Below are 12,906 nucleotides of genomic sequence, written 5' to 3' on the forward strand. Positions count from 1 at the left end.
CTTGCGAAAGATCGATTATATCTCGATTACGTTACATTTTTGCTAAGCCTTTCTTCAATTGAATCTCTTTTTGTTAAGAAGCAAGTGTTATATCAATCGGTGTTTAAAACATTTTCACGATGAAACTGATTGTTCGATTACGGTTAACGAAGGCTCCGAATTTTTTTACAGGAAGCATTCGTCAATTATATCACAAGGAACACGAGATTCGTTTTTGTTCCTAAATAAATATAAATGTATAAAACCGAAAGACTCGTTTTTGTTTGCATTTTTATCGTTGATTATAAAACTAGTTCTTCTTTGTCTCATCCCCTCTGCGTTAGGCACTGCTTTTACGAAAACTTATATAAAGACTCGACACGAGAGTATATCTGAATCATAGGAATTTCTATCATAGTTATTTATTATTCATTCCGCAAATGGCAAGAGTTTCAACTTCGTTCTACATCGAAATATTAATTTCATTTTTATACAGTTTACTTTCTAAATCCGCATACGTAAAACAGAGGAAAACATTAAATGCGATGGCTGTGCTTTAATTGAAGAATGCAGCTGTAATTTAGTTCAAGGATTCTCAGTAGATTCGGCCCGTGCGTGGTCAGACACGTCCTATTAAATTATCGCTGTGGCCGTGTGAATCGCGCACCGATGCAATTGTTCCGTGGCACTTAATTACGCTGCCAAAAGAAACTTTCCAGCAATTATTCGGCAACGAATGTATAACTGAAATTATCGCAGGTAAATCGGATTTATCACGGTACCTGGTATTCGTGGCTTTTTCTATGGAAGTTCTCCGTTTCCAGTTTCACTCTCTTGTTCCAGCGACCTTGTTGCATGTCGCATCCAGTGAAAATCCTATTAAGATTTCAGATAGATTTAGTTGATCTGTGTCGCAGTACGCAACTGCGAAACTGTCGTTCCAGATTGTTGCCCGATTGTTTGGTCGACTAGAGTCACCTCAGGTTTCACAGAATTGGAATGAAATCATTTTAACGATTAAACCTAGAGCTAACAATTTGTGATATATAAATACAGTAGTAAACATAGAGTAGTATGCACAGAGAATCCTAATCAAAGTGAAACAACGAAAATGTATAAGTATATAAAATTATGTTTGTATTTTAACGAAAGTCAGCATTGATCTTGCCAAAAGCAATCGCACTATTCTTTTAGTAACTTTGGTAGCGAAATCCGTGATTTCGATAGTTTCAGTGTTAAATTTTCCATCTATCGTTGCGTACTATCACAGTATTGTTCATTTATTTGTCCTGTTTTATTATTTGTACACATTAAAGAATTGTGCAAATTGCTTCTCGATTCGTTGATCGCTGTTTCGTTGGGAATGGGCCGAATGGAAAAGGAACTCGAGATACGCATCGCTAATCCTTAACGAAAAAGTGGTCATGATCGATCGAGCTCAGGGAATGGAATCTCTCGTCGTGTGTTTGTCGTTAGCTGTCAAAAATTTGGAAATCGATGTCGAAAGTTGCTCTTGCGCCAGTTGTATTCCTTAGATGTTTCCCAATAATAAAGACAATTTAATTCCACGTTATACCGTGTTTGCAGTATATGTATTTCGATATTAACGGAAATAAACCACGGTGTTACATTCTGCCAGCTCCTAATGATCAAGATAAGGGTGACTTTTCGTTTTCTTCTCGACGATCATTATCAAACATTTCGAAACTTTTTGGTAATGTTTTCTATACCGGTATAATATTCTATAAGGAGGAAGAGAGAGAGAGAGAGAGAGAGAGAGAAGACGCGTTTCAATGAATCAGGGAATAAAAAACTCATTAAACGCGAGGTTAAAAAGGAAATTAAAAACATCCATATTGAACTCGACCGTATAAAATCCCTTCAACATTTCCGTGTCTCTCACGACCTCGTGTTTAATTAATCAAATTAATTCCGCTTAATATTAAATGGAGTTAACTTGTATCTCTTTGTTATAAATATAATGTGGCCAACGATCGTACGCAAACATATATTGAAGAAGAAGCATGCGTCTTGGGTTTGTATTTTATAGAAAAGAGTCACGTATAGAAATTCAACGTAATTCGCGTTCATTGTCATTGTAAACATTGCAAACGGCTCATGCTCCTGAGAATTGTACACGTCGCTGTTGAAGTTTGTCCTGTTACGACGTTTCCGCTTATTATTTTGCCAGCGATCGAAACGACAGAAATGAGAGGAAGAACGATCATTATTCGATGACGAAACTGGGCATGTTCCAATCGACTCGCTTATCAATTACGAGAAATCGATTTAAAAATGGGTCGTGACTCCTCCTTTCTCTGCAAAAATCTTCGCTTCACTGTGTTTCGTTTAGTATCTTTTCACAATCGACTTCGAGTAACAAAGTGATAGAATAGCAGAGACTTCGAGAATTAAAACTCGTACTTTAACTCAAGTCCATGCGTAATGAATTACTCACATTCTAATAAAATGTTTCTTCAATGGCGCGTCGTTGATAACCCCTTCGACTTTTATCAAAAGTATCCCCGGTGGAACTTTCGACGTTATGCAACTTCTACTTTCATGCACAATTTGATATCGCTTTCATTCATCTCTTACCAGAATAATCATTCTTTTCATCTGACTATGATCTTTGCGCGCTAAACCACATTCTCGTGACCGTTTTCGTTCATACAAAACCTACAAATAGAGGATGTTATCGCTTTATTGTAATTTTTCTTTTTTTTTCTTTTTTTTTTTCTTAGATAATTGATCAACCATAATTGATTTTACCATCGATTCCTTATTAATTCAATAATTATCCATTAATAGGAACGAGGATTCAAAAGCCACTAGAAATCCTCCTTGAAACTAATAAGAACAAGACAAAAACAAGTAACTCAAGGATGCGCAGATTCCGTTATACCCAATAGTGCCTTGAGCAACTAATAGATTTATGTAATTCGGTGACACGGAAATTCACGTTTGGATATCCACTTTTAATCGTATATTATAACGCGGGCAACGGTTGGTCACGTAACGATTTCCAGGATCCGGCCTGGAATAAGCACTTGACTCGTGTTCCTGACTAATTCCGCTACCGGTTAGCTAAGGAAACCGCCGTTGAAAATAAACGAAATTCCAGTTCGTGCTCCACGTGTGATTCCGTAAGAAACAACAGGTTTTTTTCTTCTTTGATATCACCATAACATATGTTGAGTAAAATAAATTACAACGAGGAACCATAAATGTTACAAGCAAAATTAAAAAAAGGCTACAATGTAAGAATTCATTCTCATTCATCTGAGATTAAGCGATTTTGATCTAGAATAATAAATTAAAATAATAAATGAAGTAATAAGTTGAAATAATATCTTGTTGAAAAATATTATCGATAGAGAAATATCTCTTAGGGTATCTTCAATCGTACTCAATGTTTTATTAAAATACATGTTAATTACCTATACCGCGTTTCAGTTATAAAGGGAACTTCGCTCCAGATGTTCATTTACGACACGTAGTTTTTCTAAAAAAAAATTTTAGACCACTGCTGGAGTATTCCACATAGCTTCCAAGTCCATTCGTTTTATTACACAGTCTTTGACATTTGTTATTCCTGTCACGAATATTCTAGGAGTCTCGTCGATTTGAGATGGGCTGAAACGTCGCAACCTTGCCAAGCGGCAATAGTTTCGTTTCTAATGAATTTTTCATGCGTTTTCCATACGATAGGAAACGCGTAACAAAAGCACAAACACTTAATAAATCATTTATGTTCAAAATAAGGGTCGCGAGTATTTTCCATCTAATTGCACGTGGAGTTTGAAGATGGAGAAACAGGGAAATGTAAGAAATTCCTCGTTTCTACTTCAGATGCTCGCGAACAGGCCAAGGACTACTTACGATATGTTCTTACAAAACTGGATTGAATCACTTTTTTGCCCATACTTTTATGCGTCGCAGATTATAGGGTTAGATTTAGCACAATTCGTCATTGCTAAACTCCTTATGCTTACGATTGTATGGTAATTTTAGACTGGTTCCCGAGGACTCGATAAAACATTTACAATGTTGAAGGATATTGCACTGAATGTCATTTAAAAATTGATAATTTAGAGCTGATATGTATAGATGCAGTGTCAGATGCATAATTAGATTTCCTCGGATACAGGTTAATCATTCATAGACATGCTCGTATGTTAATGAAGAAAATTGAAATTTCCTAGTTAGCACGAGTTGGCTGGAAGATGATATTGTAAAGTTGCTTCTTAGAAATTTCTGACCAATAATGGAAAGTTGAGAATTGTTAGCACCTGGTGGAAGTAGGCGAGAAACTGAAGGTTTCACGATGCAAGTTCGAATGTAGACAAATGAACATTTCGGAAGACAAACTCTATTTTTTGTACATTTCCCAAAAGGCGTATAATTAACGTTCAATTTCTCGAAAACCGAATAAATTACTTTCGCGTGTGTATTTATCGTACGAAGACGATATAAATAAGCGTAAATTCTATGATGAATTTTACAAAATAATATTTGTATCACTTTTTTCTACTTCCTTTAATTCGTTTATTTAGCGACATTAATTATAACAAACATATACCAATGTTCTTTTTAAATTACGGAATTAATGAAAGTTGCTTCCGAATGACTCACTTATGGCTCGAACGGTCGCTTACGAAGTTTGTGCTATCGTTAAAGCAATAAAATATGACACACACCGGTTGTTAGACCATTATCGGCGCTAACGATGTCTATTACTGTGCGTCCGAGTAATTATTAGAAAATTTAAGAATATTTTTTTAACTGTTGTTAGCTCGTTGCTAACATGGCAGGCACGTGCGATTACAACGTTCTAGGAACTCCATAACACCCTTGCGCGTTATATAAAACTAATGTTTACAAGTTGAACGTTTCACGCTGCAGTTCTGTTATGGATCCAACATGTATCAATACGGAAAATTATTTAACGCTTCACCTTGTTATGTGGAAAATACCGTAGCGGTTCTTTCACATATCAAAGTATAAAACCAGGTGTCTGATCAAAATATACATGTACAGAGTACATCGTGTAAGTAACAGAACAATTATACAAAATTACAGAGATCTGAATATCGCTAGAAGACTATCTATCAAAGCCTTTAATAATTAATACTATCGAATATTAAAATCGAAACAAATACTTGTCATAAAAAGAAATTTCATATCAAAACACTTCTTCCAAAGGAATTTATATTTCAAGGAAATTTTTATTAATATCAATTCCAATGGTACTGTCGGTAGATCAGTTCATACGAAGAGGAACTCTTTGATATATTCTCCCACGGATTCCAACCGATTTGTTATTTTCGTTAATAAATTTAATAAATTATTACCAGGATATTTATATATCCTAACGCTTTTTGCCATTTGTCATGGGATCTTCTTAAATGTCACGGGCCGGAAGACGGATCCCGGTCGGTGAAAGTGTCACGTGACACGGTTCTATCTCACTAAACCGTCCCCTGTCGAAAAAAGAAAAGGAAGAAAGGTTTTGCCACAGGGCGTTCGTCTTATGACAGGCGCTTTTTTCTTTTTCTTTCTTTTATTTTCCACTTTCGAACAGGACGAATTCTCGCGTAATTTCCTGGTAACTCGATTATCAGAACGTTGGAGCGTTACGTAAATAAGAATGTCGGGATTTACATAGAAGCAGAATGCAAAACAAAAGGCAAAGGCGATGTTAGACACGGTTGATTTGCAGTTGCACCGCTTCAAAGAAAATCATGAGGTGCCGATTACGCGGACTTCGGCAAAGAGATTTCCGCGAAGTCTTTCTTGCAGCGTAAAATTTGCAACTACAGCGTCGCGCTCTGGTCACACGCCTTTCTGGCTAAAAATAAATAACATTGCTCCGCTCGTTACAAAAGTAAGTCTCGCGCGTTCTTTATATTTTCTGTTTGAACATTAGTCGAACATCGACCTCGATAGTCAACGATGCTTTACGATTATCGAGCATCTTAATATTTGGAAGAATGCGAAGTCGATTTTGTTAGAAAGATCAGAGAGCTTGTATTCTTTCCTACTCGTAATTTCTTCACGTCCAAAGTTCATTTAGAACAAGCCTCTTTCACGACCAGTTGATATTTCTTGCTTTTTATTCTGCGAGATTTTTTACACTGCTTTGTATCTAAGTATATTACAACAGAAAAATTATTTCTAGCTAGTAAAAAGATCACTGAGTCTATGAATTGAATCTATAATGCAATATTCAACGCAGACGAGCGCTGTTTTCTCGTGTGTGTTGCAATGGACGTGCAGCGTCACCGGACACAAAACACATTTGCTTCTGCTTTTACACAAAAGATAGATTCAGAATAAAACAGTACTAAAAGCCATATTGAAAGAGAGTAAAACGCATATGAAAATGTGAGAACTGGTTATAGACACGACTATTCATTGTACAGATAATAACGTATTTTCAAATAAATTATATAAAATCCTCGGCATTAGATCTCTATTGCATGTATATTCGCTTACATATACTTTTTATTCTCTACGTTGCTGAAGATAATTATATGTACATGCATAATCACGCGCGTTAAAGATTTCATTTTTGCTCGGTCAAATAGTAGCTTCAAACACGAACAATTACCGTATACAATATTCAAGAAACAATTAAGGGGAATTCCCACGTAACTTAACATCGTGAAGCTGGTTCACGGAACTGAATGTTGACATTTTATTCCAAATAAAGTTGACTTTCTATTATTTTTTCATAAAATAGAGTATACGGAAGATAAGCAAAATAGGCGATAGGTGGCAATTAAATTCTAGGGAAAACATAAAACAAAATTAGAGTGAAAATATGTTAGATCAAATGAAACCATACGAAAAGAGAATCGCAGTTTTTTTGTAAATCGTGTTATATCCAAATTCATATAAAAAGAAAATATGATCCATATGATCTAAATTTATTGTCAAGACGCGTGTGAAACGTTTGCGTTAGAAAACTTATTCATCTACGTTGATCTTAAATGGCTCACTCGTCCAATTTATGTTCATTAATTTTGTCTTGTAATGATACGTTTACGCTAAGCGAACAAATGCTTGTTCACTCGTCATTTTAGTAAAATTAAAAAACGAAAGTGCGAACGTATATCCGTTCGTTTCATCAGAGCGGGGAACGCATGAATATTTGCCAGGTTGTAAACGCCCCGTAACGCGTAACACAAACATAACCTATATTTTTCGTAATTTGGTTCCTAGGTTCTACCGTAAGTTTTCCAGAATAATAATAATAAGGGTTACATCGTTATCAATAAGAGTTTTGCAAGTACGCGATAAATGACCATACAAGTTAGCCATTGATTTTCAGAAACCACAAGATATCGAGCAAAACTCCAAATTTTTCATTCGTGAAGTATGAAAATTTTTCTGCGCACAAAACGAAAAACACAAAGGATATAACCTAACAAACACGAAGATGGTACCTCGCTGGGGGTAGCCACCCACACGATAATCAAACAGCTAAAAAATTTCACCAAATGTCCAAATTGGACAAATTGTGAATGTAAATTATTAAATAAAAAAAGGAAAAAACGAAACGAAAGCGCCAGACATTTTTTTGCTGTTGCGCGGTAGAAAATTCTGCTAATCGCTTGTAATTATTCAGTGGTAAAAACTCGAAAAGGAGTATATGACGATAAGAAAACCGCTAGTCGCCTCGTACTTCTATGACAATTATCGATTTTGCAACAAACGTTAGGCGAAACATTCAGGACCGATAGACTGCAGAGCAGTTCAATAGACGACAGAAACTGGTCGCACCGTGAATGTTGCTAACCTTCGTCGTCGCGCGAATTGCATGAAACCGAACCGGTAAACTCGGAATCGTTTTTCATCGTGGCTATAACCGGAATTTCCTATTACAAGACCGTCACTTGCTCTTTATGCAAATTATGTAGCGTTTTATTTATTACCAAGTGAAACTAATTATGCCTGTCACCGTGCATGCTTATAGCTTGACGCGCAAGTTATCTTTTGCTAACAAAATGACATTTCACAAACTTTCCTATTTTTAAAGAGGAACTTATTCGTTAGTGAACCAAGTTATATACATTGGATAAAACGTCTCTAGATCCTCGATGATCAGTTGCGATTTTACCGACAGCAAGAGGAAGACGGTGAATCGATCGTTAGAGTTCTCGATTATTATTGTTTCCATGCACGATCGCTAGACGGAGACACCTTCGCTACCCTTTCACTGATAACAACCCTTGACGAAATCGTGTTTCGACGAATCCGGATATTCGACCTCGTGAAGATTTCAACGCGTTGTATGACGCAAACAGATGAGCCGAGTCGTGGCGCAGTTCCAAGATGACAGAACAATTTCGCAATGTATTTTAGAATTAACAACAACGATAATTATTTAACGACAACTGCGCAGTATATTTTGTTCGACTGATTCATAGGTTATTAGTGTGAATATCGGTCGAATGAAAAGTAGCCAATATGTGGTATATATAATTGTCAGCCTAGCAACTGATAAGTTTCCATGAATTCTAAGGCAACCAGTTTTTGCTACGATCCTACTGCTTTTTATTTGATTTGGGCGCGACGCGTTCCAGAATATTCGTACTATAGATTATTGCACTTTCTTGCACAAAGTATCAACGTTCTTTATCTCTGCCAGCATCCGTACAACGAATCGCCTTCTCCCGCGTTTTTGTAACTTTACTGTTACGTGAAAATCACTCGAGGAAAAGATATAACAAGTACGTTTTAATTAATTTTTTGACTTACAATTGCAGATATTATTATAAACAATTTTTTTGTATCGCGAATCAATTTAGTTTATCGAATCGCGCGTTATTTGTGTTAGTAATAACACAAGGCTCATAGATAATAATGATAATAATAATAATACAAATTTGAATAAATTAAACACGATGTTTACGAGCGGCCTGATAGAATCTGATAGAGACATCGATTCGAGCAGTAGAAACTATAGAAAGTAGTCGCGCGTTTCAATTTTTTCTTTTTGCTCCGTGTGTATGTGCGTGCGTGTGTGCTTGTTGAAGCGCGTCCACGTTTAAAAATATATTTATTAAATGTTAACAGGATGATTCGCCGATCGTGAAAGCTACGTCTAATTATTGTCGTGGTTACATGGTTGCGATGTCGTTTGCTCCTGTGCAATTAGTACCAGGAAAGAAAAGACATTGTTACTCGTTGATCGCTCGTTCAATTGTTGGCTTGCATATCGAATTTCATTTCGCTTTTTCTCTTTGTTCCTGACAAATGAATTCGTTTAGGTGGACGATACGGTGCGTAAGTTTCAAGTATAGTATCGCTGATCAGTTTTTAAAAGGGAAATCTAATTAATTTTGTTTTTCTGCGAGATTTCGCAGGATTTCATAACGTTACAGAAGGGAAAAAGTGAAAGGCATTCGGTTTCCTGCTACTTTGACCGAATGACACGGGAGAAACACGTGAAGTTCGAGATTGAAAGCACGAAACTTGGACGATCTTCTTCGAATATCCGAAGAATCGTCTTGTATACTCGTATTATAACTATGCTACGCCGAAATCGCATGTTTCGCTCAGGACGCTACGGGAATATTTTTATTATTCAAAGCATACAGCGGCAAAATAATAATAAATTGATGATGTAAGACAACATTCTTCCCCAATGAACCGTTTATCTTATTGATGATCACGGATGACCATCGTGGCGCCTTGGTAACAGTCGATAGCGACATATTTTAGCGAGGCTTTGTTTATTTCAACAAACCATTCGCATTTGTTATTTCGTCGTAAGCAAAACGTGCAGAATATATCGTTGAAACGTGTAGAAGATACTTGTAAACAGTATTTGCTAAGGTATGTGCACGCTTCTAACTTCAATTATATGATTATAAAGCAGCATTTACGATTATTTTCTAAGCTGTGTTTATAATAATATTCGTAGATTACCCCTCAAAGATATGCATGCAAACACAGTGCACCGTTAGATGCGAGATTTGTTCTCTTTTTTTTTTTATCGATGTTCTAATAAAAATGTTTAATCGTTCAATGGGGCACTTTTTATTTCAAAGTATCTTCTGTTTATCGGTTATGTTCGAAATGCCCTAACTGTCAATTTTCATACAATTTTTACAATTGTAAGAAGTTCGAGCGCTCCGGTCACCAATGACCACCGTGGCAGTCAAAGTGTTAATTGGCCCTTCTACTTCTTTTTTTACCCCCTGTAAGTTTCTCTGGTTACGTCAGATATGTTGTTTAGTTTACGTGAAATCGATTAGAACGTAGAAAATTACAAGAGCTCGCGGAGTAGAATCTTGCACGTAAAAAGCGATCAATAAAGAACGTTGGATGTGCTCATAGAAGAGAAAGTATAAAAACGATAATTCGTATTAATATGTGTGAAATTGGCTCGGCATAAAAAGGATAGTTCCACTTGCGGCGTATCGTGATCCTTTATGTTAACTTGTCCGAAAAGTTTCTTTCGTTTTATGAGGAAATGATAGACGCACAACGTTTTTTCCTTTATATTATTTTGCCGAATTACACCGCGACATTTCACGGACTTGGTTTCACGTTTGTACGAAGGTGCGCTGTTGTAAAAAAGCACGTGTGCGAAAGAAAGACACTTTCCGGACAACCCAATGCTTAATTACGATATGTAGAAACGTGAAATGGGAAAAAAACGGCTGTCGCTTAAATCTGTTCTGAAATGTAACTTTAAACTTTTAAGTTAAGAAACTGAGCAATATCTGTGGTAGATTTCGTAAAAAAAGAAGAAGGATCATAAATCGCCGATGTGAAATAAATATTCCTTATACATACATTCATGAGAGACAACAACCTCTTTCTATCCTCCTACATCTGCATATATCTGTAAAGCTACGTGATCCGATCGACACGTGGAATTTTACGAACAAACGTACAGTTGTATCGTATTAAGAACTTTCTAATTCCTATAGACGATCGTTAAGAAACTTGTAATCGATTCACAGCTTAAATTTTTAATTTCAGTAACGCCGTAACATTTTCACTTTTGTAGATGATCGTCGACAAAATTATAATCGCTTCGCAGCTTCGCATTTAAGCATCTAGACGTGCTTTTAAAATTAAACTCGAGCTTGACAAAAATGTTGACATTAATTTATGGACGTTCACCGATTGCCAGCGGAAGCTGAACAAGTGACGCGAATAATTGGAAGATGATGTAAGGCGATCGTTGCATAAACAAGAATGATCCCGACTCTATCTTTTTCTAACACGCGGATGAAAGATAAAGATTGACGATGGAATCGCAATTCGTCGAGGGTATTAAAATTCTATCGAACAACAAAATCAACCTTGAAAAGATCAGAACCTTAAAAGGCACCCAGCCGTCATTTGGTACGATCGTCGTGGCACGATATATAGCCTCTCTTGAGGCTGGTCAGCAAACCGATCTAACGGCGCTAGTTGTAAGACAGAGTCCGGACTCCACGATACGTTGCTATATCTGTTCGATCGCTGATAATCAGCGTGATAACGTAGTGGAGTTTGCAGTTCGTTGACTGGTTTTAATCGATCACAGTTTTATCGATTGTAGAATTTTCGTTGACTTTCTCATGTCACGTACATCGTCCTTTTTCTTTTTCGTCTCTTTTTTACGTGTTTCACGAGGCAGCTTGCTGAATACTTGATTATATTTGTACTGTATTTTTATGCGATTTGCTCGGAACTCATGTTGATCAACTCTATAAATAGAAAAATAGAGGAAGTTGAAGATGTTACAGACATTATTTTTTTAATATTTTTCTTGGCATTCGCGGTTATTTATACCATCGTCTTGGAATAGATAAGCTACGAAAGCAGTTTCTATGAAGATTTTTATGAAGCTTGATCACTACGTTGCGAATGTTTATGGCTTATGGAATATTTTAAGGTGCGGAAATGCGAAGAATTCGTTATAATATTGAATAGATGAAACTAATCTTTGTTATGATTCATTTCTTTAATCCTATTCGTGTTTTCAGTCGTTATGTTTAATTTGCTAATCACGTATCCGTGAATGGCAATAAAATTAAGAAATATACTCCTTTCAATTGAGCTGGTGAATTTCTCTTTCGAGAAGTTCATATATCGAACACCCAATGAACCATTTGACGCTTATATAAAGATATAGTTCATTAGGTATTTTAGATCGATGTAGATAACGATTTTATCACGGATTTATCAAAGTTACGATGATAGAAGTACTTTGGAAAGAAACTGAAAGTATAGGTCAATGTGACTGGAGCAAAATCTTAGATCAACTTCAGACGGCGGCGCGGGAGTGCGATTACCTTAATATGCACGAACCAGCGTGGTAACTTTCATCAACGTGGGATACAGTTAAACTTGTCCTTGCTTTGTTTCATACTGAAAACTGTTAATGAACGCAGTGGCAGTTTATTCGCCTAATGCTAAGGTCATTGTTGCCACCTTCTAATACTTCAACATCACGTTCACGGCCAACTACAAGTTGCCAATTGTAAAGTTTCATTGTCGATTTGTTTAACTTTTGCAATTCACGTTGTTGTATTCGTCTAAAACAGAAAAGTCGAGAACAGTTTCAATCTACGTAAATATGGTTACTATTTGCAAAAGAAAGGAGAAAAAAGCGTATGTCGACAAGATGATAAACACAAAAGTAACAAATTTCATCGTGATAATTCCGACTTTTACAGGCGATAAGAGAAAAATGATTGTAAATATCGATATAATTCTACCATGGAACTCAGTGACCATCATAAACTGTTAGACTACTTCCATGCAGAATCACGCATAATCCTTACGTCTTCTCCTATCGCATTCTTCCATAACATTTCACCTATCCGAAGCCAACGTGTAAAATAAAGCGATTACCGTAAATACGAATTTTGTCGAGATTCTCCGCTTCTTTTCGCAATCACTTTGAAGACAAAA

Source organism: Bombus pyrosoma, linkage group LG2 (assembly GCF_014825855.1).
Source record: "Bombus pyrosoma isolate SC7728 linkage group LG2, ASM1482585v1, whole genome shotgun sequence".
Taxonomy (NCBI): domain Eukaryota; kingdom Metazoa; phylum Arthropoda; class Insecta; order Hymenoptera; family Apidae; genus Bombus; species Bombus pyrosoma.